Source organism: Lolium perenne, chromosome 3 (assembly GCF_019359855.2).
Source record: "Lolium perenne isolate Kyuss_39 chromosome 3, Kyuss_2.0, whole genome shotgun sequence".
NCBI lineage: Eukaryota > Viridiplantae > Streptophyta > Magnoliopsida > Poales > Poaceae > Lolium > Lolium perenne.
Genome location: NC_067246.2, coordinates 101,531,493 through 101,545,714, shown reverse-complemented (window position 1 = coordinate 101,545,714; position 14,222 = coordinate 101,531,493). Strand labels below are relative to the sequence as shown.

General features: G+C 46.6%; 1 long non-coding RNA gene across 1 annotated transcript; it reads right to left on the bottom strand.

The window, feature by feature from the left end:
• Positions 1-311: 311 nt before the first annotated feature.
• Positions 312-1,907, bottom strand: LOC127342010 (uncharacterized). The gene is made up of 3 exons (XR_007876110.2): positions 1,774-1,907; positions 1,164-1,454; positions 312-688 (listed from the first exon to the last, which is right to left on the bottom strand). It is a non-coding gene; the product is annotated as an uncharacterized lncRNA (long non-coding RNA).
• Between the last annotated feature and the right edge of the window lie 12,315 nt (positions 1,908-14,222).

The following is a 14,222-nucleotide window of genomic DNA, read 5'->3' as shown; positions in this document are numbered from 1 at the left end:
AGCAAAGCTAGCTCCCGGCTGGGTAGCACATGGCATACTCAGCGCCATGTTAAAGATGAAACTACCAGAGACATATACAACATCAAAATTCCATGAAGAAATACGCAAATTAGACTGAAAAGTTGCACTCTTTCTCATATAAGAGAAGAAGAAATGCAGTTCTATGTCGAGCCAACTATCCAAGTGTAGGAGATGAAGACATTATTATAGGTCCAAGAGGTAGGGAAAGGACTACATTACATCACAAAAGTAATTTGATCAAGTAAATTAAGAACTAAACTGAAATAGTTTTATGGCCGGCCACTAAAAAGAAAAAAATATGCATCAGGTTGCAATCCCTATATCTCTCTATATATCTATTACAAGTGAAATCAGATAGCATTGTCAAAGCAAGTGGAACAAAGAGCACCACTTATGTAGATATTATGCAATGAATTAATATGAGCAAAAAAGTAAGCCAGGTATTCTTGCACAAAACTATCCCTTGGGTCCAGAATTTGTTCAGGTATAAATGCACTTATAGTCCCATATATAATTCATGCCCAAAGAATTTGTTCAGTCTTCTATGTCAGTGGAGCATATGCTATATACATGAACCGGAATATCAAGAATACGATAAGCTAGTGAGGAAAAGTTTAACCTTCTGCGGCTTCGTCAAAGATGCTGAAAAACACCACGGGCTTTGAACCTGAAAAATACAAGTTTTAGTACAAGATTGTTCTTTACATCCCACTGTCCAAATAATTAAATGGCAACAAGAGACTTTCTTTGTTCATGCACGCATCATTGCTCCAAAAATGTAAATAATAGCAGAAGATCTATAACCAGTCACTACTAGGCCTAGCTCATTAAATTAGCTTCAGATTACAACAAGGCAACAAATTAGGTTTATTTTTCATGTTGGAAGCCAACTAAACCAAGATGATTCCCAAAATGCTACATATTTGGAATTTGCACAGCTAACCCAGCCACAAGGCTAACTACTTCGAATTACTATGAACCATGTCTATAAACATAGGCAATTAAGTCCTAGAATCAGATTCAGTCGGCTCACCGCCAAAGCAGCAAAAATTATTTTGAGAGGAAATATTTTTTCAGCATAATCAATCCAGCAACTACAAATCAAGATGTATTCATGTTATTGAGGAAGAAACGGTCCGCACCTCCCCAATTAAGTCCTGATCGTGTTCTCTCTGGCGATATTAGCAGCCCCATGGACACCGGAAATTGCCAAGGCGCCACACCAAAACCACCACGATGTCCTTCCTGCTGGAAGTAGAGGTATAGCAGTTGCAGCCTCTCTTTAACCCCCTTGTGCTTCATTACCTTCATGACGACAGCAGTGACAGAGAAGAAGAAGGTGTTGGACCGGAGGGTGAAATTCAATAAATGACTTTGCTCAGATCAAGTTTGATTGCCTCGAGAACAACTTGTAGACTTTTAGGAAGCACAACCTGCGACATAAAAAGAGCTGAGATATGCAAAGCACAATATCCATCACTATTTTCTGTCTCAGACCATCACTCACGCTATTCAGAAACTGCATGTTGAATTAGGGTTTCGGCCTACAACAAATATTAAAAATCACCACAAATAATAGCACCAGGACCTCTAATAACCAGGACCAAATGTCAATTAAGAGAAACTTTGAAACTAGGTGACCATATGATCATCATCACTATAATTCAAATAGGGGTCATGGGATCGATGGCCCAACAAAGCAGTGCCATGGTATCCCACAACATATGGGAGCTCCAGATTGAAGGGGCAAACCTGGGAGCTAGCGGTTGCGCACAGTGAGCTCATGATGTTAACTGGGACCCACCATTGACCTTCGACATGATGTTTGCTATGGTGGGACCCACCTTCGGGTTGGCTTGGTGCTTGGTGAAGTTGGTTGGGTTGTTCATCGCTGCAGACAAGTTAACGTAGGTTAGGTCACTATAAAAGAAAGCATACTAGCAGATGCAACAACCACTTCAATCATAATAAGTGTTATCTTTGTGTCTTGACAAAAAACGTCTCAAATTTCTACTGGAATGGGGAAATATTTGGAAGTATAGGGGCGGAATTATGTAGCTTCCATTAATCGACAGCTCTATAATCTTAACATTCACAATAAGTATCTCAATATATGTCCATTCAAACTACATAATCTCAGAACTATAAAATAGAATACTAGTAGTTTGGTTTACTTAAATTAGACATAATATGAAATCTGAACCCAGTAAGTTAGTAATTTTATTTGTAGATTGTCACATATCTCTCTCTCAATAATAAGTTAGTTTAGGTATTGAGCAATTGTAACCAGTACTGTCCAAACTGAATACATCAGTGTAATATGCTACAAGGCACCATCTGCAAGTGTATAATTATGTGTCCTCAAGTGCAGCCACACATCGACAAAGAAGAATATGGCCTAACAACAACATGAATCCATTTAAATGCACAACTTTTACTGTTCAGTTAGCAAAACTAACTTTGTTTCCCCCACTAAGCAATACCACCAGACTTGAAACCACCGCCCACTGCCAAGTTACGGATGACATGAAAATACATGCTTCCCTCGTCCGCGAGCGCCCGCCGCTCCCCTCCAACCTCTACGTGCACTGCTCAGGCGCCGCTCTCGCGGAGCGCCCATCCACGCTCGCCATGGTGGACGACCTCATCCTCTTCCATGTCTACGTCGGGTGTGCCTACCGCGCCCGCTCCGCGCTGCCGTCCTACTTCTTCATGCACCGGGTCGACCCCAACCGGCCGTCCCTCGAGCTGCTGCCGCAACCGCCCCCGCAAGATTTGGTCCGCAAGTATCATGCGTTTGGCATCTTCCCTCGCGGCGGGGAAGAGGATCACTACACCATCGCCTCAATGATTCCTCATCAATTCAAGGACGGCATTTTTACACTTCGCCTGTACGACTCCGAGACTAAGACCTGGAGCTCGAAGAAGCTGTCCGTCGAGTCGCCGCAGGAGGACTTCCCGGTTCCCATCCCCGTCAACTATCGCTTTCTGTTATCACATAATATGTCCACTGTGCTCACTCTTGGAGGAACCATCGGCTGGGTCGCTCTTCTGTGACATGCTCTCCGGTCACCATACCCTACGTGGTGTTCCGCTGCCGCTCCCACTGAAGCTGACCAAACCTGACGGCGATCCAAGCGACGAGGAGCTAACATCTGGAAGAACTAGCCGTGGCATCGCCTTCGTCGGTGGCCATCTCAGGTTAGTTGAGGTTCGTGTCAAGGTCGCCCCCGTTGTGTATGACCAAGATACTGGGTCACCTCGCCACCGAATCGAAAACTGGACAATCACCACCTGGACCAACAAGGAGATGAGTAACTCCTACAATGATTGGCGCATGGACGGCACGTTCCAAGCTTCCGACATCTTCCTCGGCGACCACCTGGAATCGGAGCTACCGCCGATAGACTTGCAGAATCTTTTTGTCTCTGATCCTATTATTGGCATGAACGGGAATGACATGCATGTTGTTTACCTGACTGCGAGGGAGAACTGGAGGCACCCCAAATCATGGGTCCTAGCTATTGACACGAGGGATCGCAAGGTGCAAAGTGTGGTGGCCACGCCCGGCCCTCTATCCGAGGAAATGCGCTACTACGATGCAAACTACTGTACCTGCACTATTATCTCCAAATAGTGTGCCAACGCTTCACTAGGTAATTAGTACTACTGTTTTACTAAATCATTGATTTCATAATGTAAGACCATTCAGTTCTTTTGGATCAATTGCTAGGCGTTCTGTAATTAACTAAAAGCGCTGAGTCTTCAGTTAAATCTCTTTCTGGGACTATATTACTTCACCATTTTGCGTGTCTGCCTCCTGTTTAGTTGATACCTGTTTTTTTAGCCTCTCTGTATGCTATTAAGTTGATCTGATGTCTGCAGGTATATCGAAATGTGAATGTAGTATATATAAACAACCTGGCTATTTCCAGATGCTTCACTTCATCTTAATCAAATCAGCTGCATATTTGTTTTATTCATGGGTTCCTGCCTCCTAGCCTTTGCAAGCATTTTAATCTATTTCATTACATGCTGTATCAGGTGGGACTTTGGATGCTTAGCATTTAGCAATCAAATGGCTATGGACTAAATTAAGGTCAGCATATGCGCAGTTTCACGTGAGGTTGAGATTGAGTAACACATACGTTTATCACTTGATATATTCTGGACAATTTTGTCCTGCTTGAGATAGATCTATCTTGATTAGTTGCAATGATGCTATATATCATATGTCTGTGGTGCAAATGGTTAGCTGTCCTTGGTGGTGGATATTCTTGTACTTAGTTCTACATTTCGTACTTTGCAATGGAGTTATGATTTTCAAAAGTTCTGTCATTGGCTGTTTGCTCTTGCTCTCGATATCCCTAACCTTATACCTAAGACTGTGAGCACCAGTTACAACCGAAATTGAGAGCTAAATCGCTGCTGATCATCAAACCCTTAACTCTACCTAAATCCGCCCCTAACAGCGAGACAGAAAGAAGGGTCCAAAGTGAGAAAAGGAGCACATCCTCCTGGTCGAATGGCTGTGTATTGGGTGACATTGCGGCAAATTCGACGGCAGCGACGTGCTTCGTGCATGTTGGTGCCATTTGTTTTAGGCTTGTTCTCGGAAAGGAGGACATAGTAATATGGGAAAAACACGGGGTCATTTTTGCTATTTGGTACGGACCCGCTTGACAAAGGACTACATGAATTGTTTTGGGGAGTACTAGATGGTTTTGGCAAAAAAAAGAATGGTCTAACATGTACAGCCAAGCAGTGAACTAAATGGACCTATTTTGCACCCGAAAATCAAGTTTGTGTACCCTGTACAACAATTTGCAAGTTTTCGTGTGAAAATTCATATCCAAGACACTTAGTGTACTCATGGCGTTAATATTAACTCATTTTAATTCTCCCTTGTGCCGCACGTGCCATGAGTTCATCATGCATCTCCGCCTTAGTTCAAAAACCACCTTTACTGTGTGTTTCAAACATTGCTTTAATGTGTGTTTATTCTTACCTAATTTCAGTTTTCGGAGTGATTTCAGTTTTTACTTTGGCCAAAAGGGCTGAATTTTCTCTTAAAATTCATCTAAACATTCAAAAATTGAAAAATATTTCGAATTGTTTCTAACCTATGTGTATTAGTGAAATGTCTGACGTAGTTTGACAGAAAGGAAATTATTTCAGGATCTACCCAAATCACTGAGGTTCAGTGAATGTCGACAAAATCTCATTGAAAATGATTTCCGTCCAACAAATAACCACTAAGCTTTCCTAAAAAAAAACCACTAAGCTAAAGGGATCGTGATCAGATCGATCAGATCGACCAGCATGGCGCCGTGATGGACATGCACTTGGTGCCGTATGACACACCTCATTGGTCGCCGCGGGCGGCAGCGCGTGCCGTGACTTATGACTTTTGACTTTGGCGACGGGACGGAGAGGAGAGGGGATGCCACCATGCCGTGCGCCGGGCAGCAAACTATATACGTGTGGCCGGACGCCGGCGTCATCCTTCCACGCCATCCCCTTTCCATTTCGATCTCTCCCCATCTGTGTCTCCCTAAAGCCGTTTTTCGCCCGGCTCAGCGCTCTGCATTGTTGTTTCCGGGTTCAGAAACTAAACAGTATTGTTGTTTCCGGGTTCAGAGACTCGCGCGCTACGAGCTAGGAAAATCGAGCTAGCTGTGGTCGTTTTGTTTCCTTAGGCCAAATAAACAAAGCCAGCTGCTTCAAAGGAATCAGAAGAAACAACCCAAAACGCAAAAAAGTCAAAGCATACCTCATCCTAGCTAGCATCTCTCTGCCGATCCAAATGTCAAAAATCGTAACAGGTAAGGAAGCCAAAGTTAGACCAGGGACGAACGATTTACCTGCTAGCTGTTGTATCCTGAACATCGTCCACTCGCCGGCCATCGAAACGTCGACGAAGACAGCTCACACCACGCCATGGCAACTCCTTGCGTCGCTCGGCAGCCGGCCGGCCATGGCGATCGCTCTCCTCTCCTCTCCTCTCCTCTCCTCTCCTCTCCTCTCCTAAGTCACTAGTCACGCGTAAAGTCTAAGTCACTAGTCACGCGCAGCCGACACGCGGCAACATGGCTAGGGGCTTTACTTATAGAGCAAAGGGCATGTTTCATCAATTCTTAACGAGGGAAGTAGAGCGGGAGTTTTCCCATCGTTCCACTCCTCTCTCTCTGGTTTCTTGATGGACGGTCAAGATCTAGGTGGTGTCATGGATCATTGACATGGCAGATGCAATAAACCGTAGACGTCGTAGAACTCGAGGAGTCACCTATTTAATAGATATAGTCACGAAAATGCATTGGCACTTATGAATTGGGGCGCAAGTGAAATCACAGCCATTCACATGCATATGGATGCTCATCTGTGGGGTCCGCTAGCTTATCCACTCATTGCAAAAGATTCTCTTCTTGAAATACAGTACTAATTCTAAAATGAGTATAACTTTCGCGTAATAAATGTAAATGAGATTTTGTTTGCATATTTGACTTCCTCCCGACGAACTCTTCAAAATGAGTCTAATATTTAATTTTTTAAAATTGATTTCGTGAACTGTATCTATAAAGTCCTCTATTGTTTGCGCATGTAGTCCATATGCCATGTTCATGTAGTCCTGCAAAAAGTACTGCTGGATTTATAAAGTCCTTGTCAATTTTTCATATGGTACATGTAGTAATGTCAAAAGTACTGTTGATTTTACACACATGACAGCTGTAGATTCCTTTTTCACGTGGGGTCATGCTGGACCGAATCTCGAGGAACACAACTATAAACAACGGCTATGATATCAACTGCGCCCCATTTTATAAACACAATCTGCGGGTCGATATAGTCAATCCAATTAGGTAGTCTCCGGGTTTCTCGCTCTTTCATATCTAATTAATCGCAGTGGTAGGGTTATGCGTGGGAAGCTATGTTCAGAAACCACACTGTTTGATTCATTTGTCTCCCTTTTTCTTAGCAAAGATGTGTATATCGATTGTGTGGAGGGAATTTCTAGACCCGCAGAGTGCCGCGTATATTGGTAAAGCAATGGTACCCACTTCATGAACTCCGACTTCCTGCGAGTCCACGCTGGAGGCTGGACACGAGCGATGCTGTCGACGGCTCACCCAGGTCTCTTGGCTCGCTTCATCGCGGCGCCTCAGGCCGATGCTAATGGCAAGAACAAAAAGCTAGTACAAGCTATAGCTTTCTCCTCATTGCAGCGACACGAGTGGCGTTATGCACTTATTTATTTGAAACGAATGAAAAAAAAATATCAAAAGCCAGGCATGGAGCCTGTAATTGATTGCAGACGCCTCATTTTCTACTACATATCTATAATTTCTTGGTTAGCTCTCCAGCTGACTCTGGGGTTTCCCTCTCTCACGGTATTGGCTAGCTAGCTGGTCGTTTCCAGGAATCAATCAATACGATCAATCCTTATTTCAAGGTATCCCAGCTTAACTTTTTCTTTTTGTTCTCTAGTGTAGCTCTAGATTATTGTGCGACGGGGGCAATTGAATTTGTTCATGTGTAATGGTTTTCTAAATGATCAGTTTTGAAGCTTTGTAGAGCCTGGCATTGGTTGGGAATGGTGACTTGTAGGACAAATCATCCAACTTAAAACTGCCAAGTCTGGCGTCGGTAGGTAATGATGACTTGTCATAACACAGTATTTTAAAAATTAGAAAGATAGTCCACTCGGTGAATCAAGGATGAGATCGGTTTATCGTTAACATGCATACACATTGCAACATCATACTGCACGAAAAAAACCATGAACGATTTTGAATTTTATTTTATTCCTGCTTACTTCATAGTCAATATAGATACACACCTGAGTACAAAGAACACATACGGCTTCCAAGATAAACCTGATAAGAAACTTACAATACACCAGTATGACACTTCATTGGTTTCTTCAACAAAGAAAGAAAGGAGGTTCAACTACAAGAGCATTGATTGCTCACTACATATCTCAACACACGCGCTAACACAAAGAAGGCACTTGACAGTGCTCAGGTGCGAATTATCGGAACACAAACAAACCGCCCGGAGCTTGGTGGTCAATATAGATACACACCTGAGTACAAAGAACACATACGACTACATGATAATAAAGGACAGTTTGGCGAGGTAGAGAGAGAACAAAAGGGACCATAACTTACAAACTAGGTGATGAGATGAACATAATCACCATAATTAAAACAAATAACTCGCCGGACACTTGTAGCCACTTTATTGCCAGGAATGCAAGTGAAGCTAACAAAATACAGAATAAGCAAAACTAAAAGTTACCTCCATGTATCACTTTTAAAACACAGCCAGATTTTAGCAATATTTTCTTATTGTTGTACTTCTTAAGTCTACACAACTGTGGGTATTCACAACCAAATGACAGCAAGTGTAGGCCCATAAAACAATCATCAGTAACCAGAAATACTATCACCGGGAACTCTACAAAAAAGTCCCACTAGATGTCAAACTATTGCTAATAGAACTTAGTAACTAGGAGACCAGATGGCCAGAGCATACTGCAGCCACAGCACAATGCCGTGGTATCACATAGCACATAGTAGCTTACCAGAGAGGTTGTAGCCCAGGCCAAGCCTCACAGCTACCGTGGTTGCAGCATGGTGAACTCACCGCCGTCGCATGACTACAATATACAGGACCAAGGTAAGCTTACAACCATGAGGGAGGCGTGGGAGGCTAGATCTAGCATAGCAACAACACCACCACCACAAGAGCCACCAGAGGCAAGCTGCCCCTCACAGCCGGCAAGAGAGCCAGATGGCCTGAAAACAAACAAGTTTCAGTACTGCCTATGAATAGGTTACGGCGTGGTGAACAGGAGCTGGGGATAGAGGCGACTAGGGCGAGGCCGTTGAAGATCCTCAAGAGGTTGTATCCAAAGGAAGATCCACAGTTACGGCATGGGGTCGTGCACCAAGAGAAGATTATGATGGCCAGCTTCTCCTAGACATTCGCACTGGCACCAAAGGGATCTGTCGTGACGAGAAACACTTGCGGATGCCCCAGATGAAGATGTCACACCGTAACACCGCGATCAAGCTGCGGTGGTTTGGCGAGAAAAGTGGTCTCGTCCTGTTCACCATGGGAAGGCCTAGCGGGCACAGGGGCACCTTCGTGTTGAACCTCCACGACAAAGTCGTCAACAAGCTCGCCGATGACGGCGACTCGTGGAAGAACTTGCTTGGGTATGAGATGGACATGGAGACCTACCTTGCCTCTTCCTCCATGGATGGACGGTCACCGCTAGAGAAACCACCGATGCCAAGTGTTTGGAGGTTTGCCAAGTGTAGAACCACGGGTACTCGGTATATAACCTATCGTTAGAAGAAAACCTCGGTTAATATTAGGGCATGTCCAACGCAGATGATAGGGAAATAATTTCGTCTAGCTCCTGGCCAGATTTTGATTTCCAGTTAAAAAGATCGGCGGGTCGATGTTGAGTAGCGTCTTCAGTCTTGCTGCTAGTAGCAATGCTTTTGCTTCAGCTTGTATAACCGATGAAGTTACGGATGTGGATGCTTGAATCATGATAGCAAGATGCTGATCACTCGAGCTAATGGTTGACTCAAACCCTAGTTCCAGTAAATTAATTGTTTTTTCATGACGAAAAATTAGGCCCGTCGAGCTAATGCTGATCACTCGAGGAATTGAACACAGCTAAGGGTGTTCATCACAGATTTTAAAAGAACCCGTCAAAATCGGCGTAATGCCCAATGGAGATAATTGGTTAATGACTTGCGTAGCTGTAGCCCGTTTAAGACGGTGTAAAGAAACCAGTGATGAACGCCACTGAATACAGCACAACAAGTTTATCATCGCTTGCTTTCTTTAGCTCCCTTTGGTCTAGACGTGGTCATCAACTGCCGGTTGATCGCCTCCATCTCACATGTCTCCTTCTTTCGGACCTTCATCGTCACCGCCGTCATCCTCCCTGCCAAGTTACCGATGATATGAAGATATGCGCTTCCCTCGTCCGCGAGCGCCCGCCGCTCCCCTCCAACCTCTACGTGCACTGCTCAGGCGCCGCTCTCGCGGAGCGCCCATCCACGCTCGCCATGGTGGACGACCTCATCCTCTTCCATGTCTACGTCGGGTGTGCCTACCACGCCCGCTCCGCGCTGCCGTCCTACTTCTTCATGCACCGGGTCGACCCCAACCGGCCGTCCCTCGAGCTGCTGCCGCAACCGCCCCCGCAAGATTTGGTCCGCAAGTATCATGCGTTTGGCATCTTCCCTCGCGGCGGGGAAGAGGATCACTACACCATCGCCTCGATGATTCCTCATCAATTCAAGGACGGCATTTTTACACTTCGCCTCTACGACTCCGAGACTAAGACCTGGAGCTCGAAGAAGCTGTCCGTCGAGTCGCCGCAGGACGACTTCCCGGTTCCCATCCCCATCAACTATCGCTTTCTGTTATCATCACATAATATGTCCACTGTGCTCACTCTTGGAGGAACCATCGGCTGGGTCGATCTCTGGCGCGGCGTCCTCTTCTGTGACATGCTCTCCGGTCACCATACGCTACGTGGTGTTCCGCTGCCGCTCTCACTGAAGCTTACCAAACCTGACGGCGATCCAAGCGACGAGGAGCTAACATCTGGAAGAACTAGCCGTGGCATCGCCTTCGTCGGTGGCCATCTCAGGTTAGGAGAGGTTCGTTTCAAGGTCGCCCCCGTTGTGTATGACCAAGATACTGGGTCGCCTCGCCACCGAATCGAGAACTGGACAATCACCACCTGGACCAACAAGGAGATGAGTAACTCCTACGATGATTGGCGCATGGTCGACACGATCCAAGCTTCCGACATCTTACTCGGCGACCACCCGAAATCCGACCTACCGCCGATAGACTTGCACAATCTTTATGTCTCTGATCCTGTTATTGGCATGAACGGGAATGACATGCATGTTGTTTACCTGACTGCGAGGGAGAACTGGAGGCACCCCAAATCATGGGTCCTAGCTATTGACACGAGGGATCGCAAGGTGCAAAGTGTGGTGGCCACGCCCGGCCTCTATCCGAGGAAATGCGCTACTACGAAGTCGCCTGCTCGCCTGCTTTGTCCGTTACTGACACCGGTTGTTGCATTGACTCTTTAGGAGACGAAGAAAAGCAGTCGCGGAGATAATGCAAAAGAAGTTCCTAGACCCGTACGGAAATAGTTAAACATCATGGGTTGAGCAAAAGTGGTGACGTGGATGCATGAGAGAGCAGAGAAATAAGGTAGTGGGGATCTCATATTTAGAGATAAAAGATGTCTGTGTGGGACTATATTACTTCACCGTTTTGCCTGTCTGCCTCCTGTTTAGTTGATATGTGTTTTTTTAGCCTCTCTGTATGCTATTAAGTTGATATGATGGCTGCAGGTATATGGAAATGTGAATTTGGTATATATAAACAACCTGGCTATTTTCATATGCTCCACTTCATCTTAATCAAATCAGCTGCATATTTGTTTTATTCGTGTGCTCCTGCCTCCTAGCCTTTGCAACCATTTTAATCTATTTCATTACATGCTGTATCAGGTGGGACTTTGGAGGCTTAGCATTTAGCAATCAAATGGATATGAGTTAATTAAAGTCAGCATACGCGCAGTTTCAAGTGAGGTTGAGATTGAGCAACACATACCTTTATCACTTGATATATTCTGGACAATTTTGTCCTCCTTGAGATAGATCTATCTTGATTAGTTGTAATGATGTTATATATCATATGTCTGTGCTGCAAATGGTTAGCTGTCCTTGGTGGTGGATATTCTTGTACTTAATTCTACATTTTGTACTTTGCAATGGACTTATGATTTTCACAAGTTCTGTGATTGGCTGCTTGCTCTTGCTCTTGCTCTCGCAATCCCTAACCCTATACTTAAGACTATCAGCACCAGTTCCAACCGAAATTGAGAGCTAAATCGCTGCCAATCATCAAACCCTTAACCCTACCTAAATCCGCCCGGGGTCATTTTTGCTATTTGGCACGGACCCACTTGACAAAGGACTACATGAATTGTTTTGGGGAGTACTAGATGGTTTTGGCAAAAAAAAAAAATGGTCTAACATGTACAGCCAAGCAGTGAACTAAATGGACCTATTTTGCACCCAAAAATCAAGTTTGTGTACCAGCCAACCACTAAGCTAAACGCATCAAACCTGCAAGTCCTAGAAGGATTTTCTAGACGTGGATCATTTAGTACCAGCCGTCAGATCCTCCAGGGGAGGGCGTGATGGCAACTGACGTGATTGCTCCGGACTGGGTTTGCTCCTTAAGCCGTCGCGTCATGATAAGGTCCGATAAATTACATCCTCCTCCGGAATCGATCGACGCATTAGCGAAACACATCTGCCATCGATCAATATATCAATCTCGATACCACCGGCAGGAGATGCCGCCGCCGCGCACAGGACAGCGCTGCCCCCGTCCTTCTTCGGCCAACCCGGCGCCCTACTGCAGGAAGGCGAAACACCGCCGGATCAAAAAACATCGTCAACACCGCAAAGCCAGCGGCAGCCCGACCGTGTCTCTGTCGGACGACTTGGTCACCTGCATCTTCGCCGGGTTATCGGATGCGGCAGCTGCGGTCCGCTGCGCCGCCACGTGCCGGCGCTGGGGGCGCGTCGTGGCCACGAGCGCCTCCATAATCTCCCCCTCTCTGCCGTCCCTCGGCCGCTTTTTGCCGGACCTCGCGGTCGGCCTCTTCCACCGGCCTGAGATAGACCTGCCCGCAGCGGCATCATCCCTGCCGTGCTTCGTGCCCATGGCCTCCGCCGCTCGCTTCCTCCTCGCCGGCCAGCAGCGGCTTCTCAGCGTCGCGGGGCTACGCGACGACGGCGGGCTCTTGAACCACTCCCGCCCCGTCGCGTCCCGGAACGGCCGCCTGGTTCTGGAGCTCCGGCGCGAGGGCCACGCCGCCAGCGGTCTCCGCCTCACCGTCTGCAACCCGATGATGCCTAATAGCATCGTCGTCGTGCCGCCTCTGGTCTCATCAGCAAGCACCATACAAGACTACGGCTGCGCGTTGCTCACCGGCCAGGACCTCCGCCCACCTCGCTGCAACAGTTTCTTCCGTCTGCTGCTCGTCTACAACCACAACCGTGGCCCCGGGAACTCGACCGTGCTCCAGTGCTACTCCTCGGACACTGGCTGCTGGGGACGGGAGGCCGAGTGCTGCATCGAAATTCCAAGCACGAAGATCTGCGACATCGGCCAAGCTGTGGTGCGCCGCGGAGTGGCCTTCTGGGCACTGGACCTTGGGGTGCTCGGGGCACGCCTCGATCAGATCGACCAGCATGGCGCCGTGATGGACATGCACTTGGTGCCGTATGACACACCTCATTGGTGGCCAGAAAAGCGGCTCTTGGGCATCTCGCCCGACAACAGGCTCTTCTTCATGTACACTGGGGTCGTGCACCAAGAGAAGATTATGATGGCTAGCTTCTCCTACTTCGAGTTCGAGGAAGAAGACAACATTCGCACTGGCACCAAAGGGATCTGTCGTGACGAGAAACACTTGCGGATGCCCCAGATGAAGATGTCACACCGTAACACCGCGATCAAGCTGCGGTGGTTTGGCGAGAAAAGCGGTCTCGTCCTGTTCACCATGGGAAGGCCTAGCGGACACAGGGGCACCTTCGTGTTGAACCTCCATGACGAAGTCGTCAACAAGCTCGCTGATGACGGTGACTCATGGAAGAACTTGCTTGGGTATGAGATGGACATGGAGGCCTACCTTTCCTCCTCCTCCATCGATGGATGGTCACCGCTGGAGAAACCGCCGATGCCAAGTGTTTGGAGGTTTGCCAAGTGTAGAACCACGGGTACCCGGTATATAACCTATCGTTAGAAGAAAACCTCGGTTAATATTAGGGCATGTCCACCGCATACGCTAAGAGAGACGATAGGGAAATAATTTTGTCTAGTTCCTGGCCAGATTTTGATTTTCAGTTAAAAAGGTCAGCAGGTCGATGTTGGGTAGCGTCTTCAGTCTTGCTGCTAGTAGCAGTGCTTTTGCTTCAGCTTGTATAACCGATGAAGTTACGGATGTGGATGCTTCAATCATGATAGCAAGATGCTGATCACTCGAGCTAATGGTTGACTCAAACCCTAGATCCAGTAAATTAATTGTTTTTTTTATGACGAAAAATTAGGCCCGTCGAGCTAATGCTGAT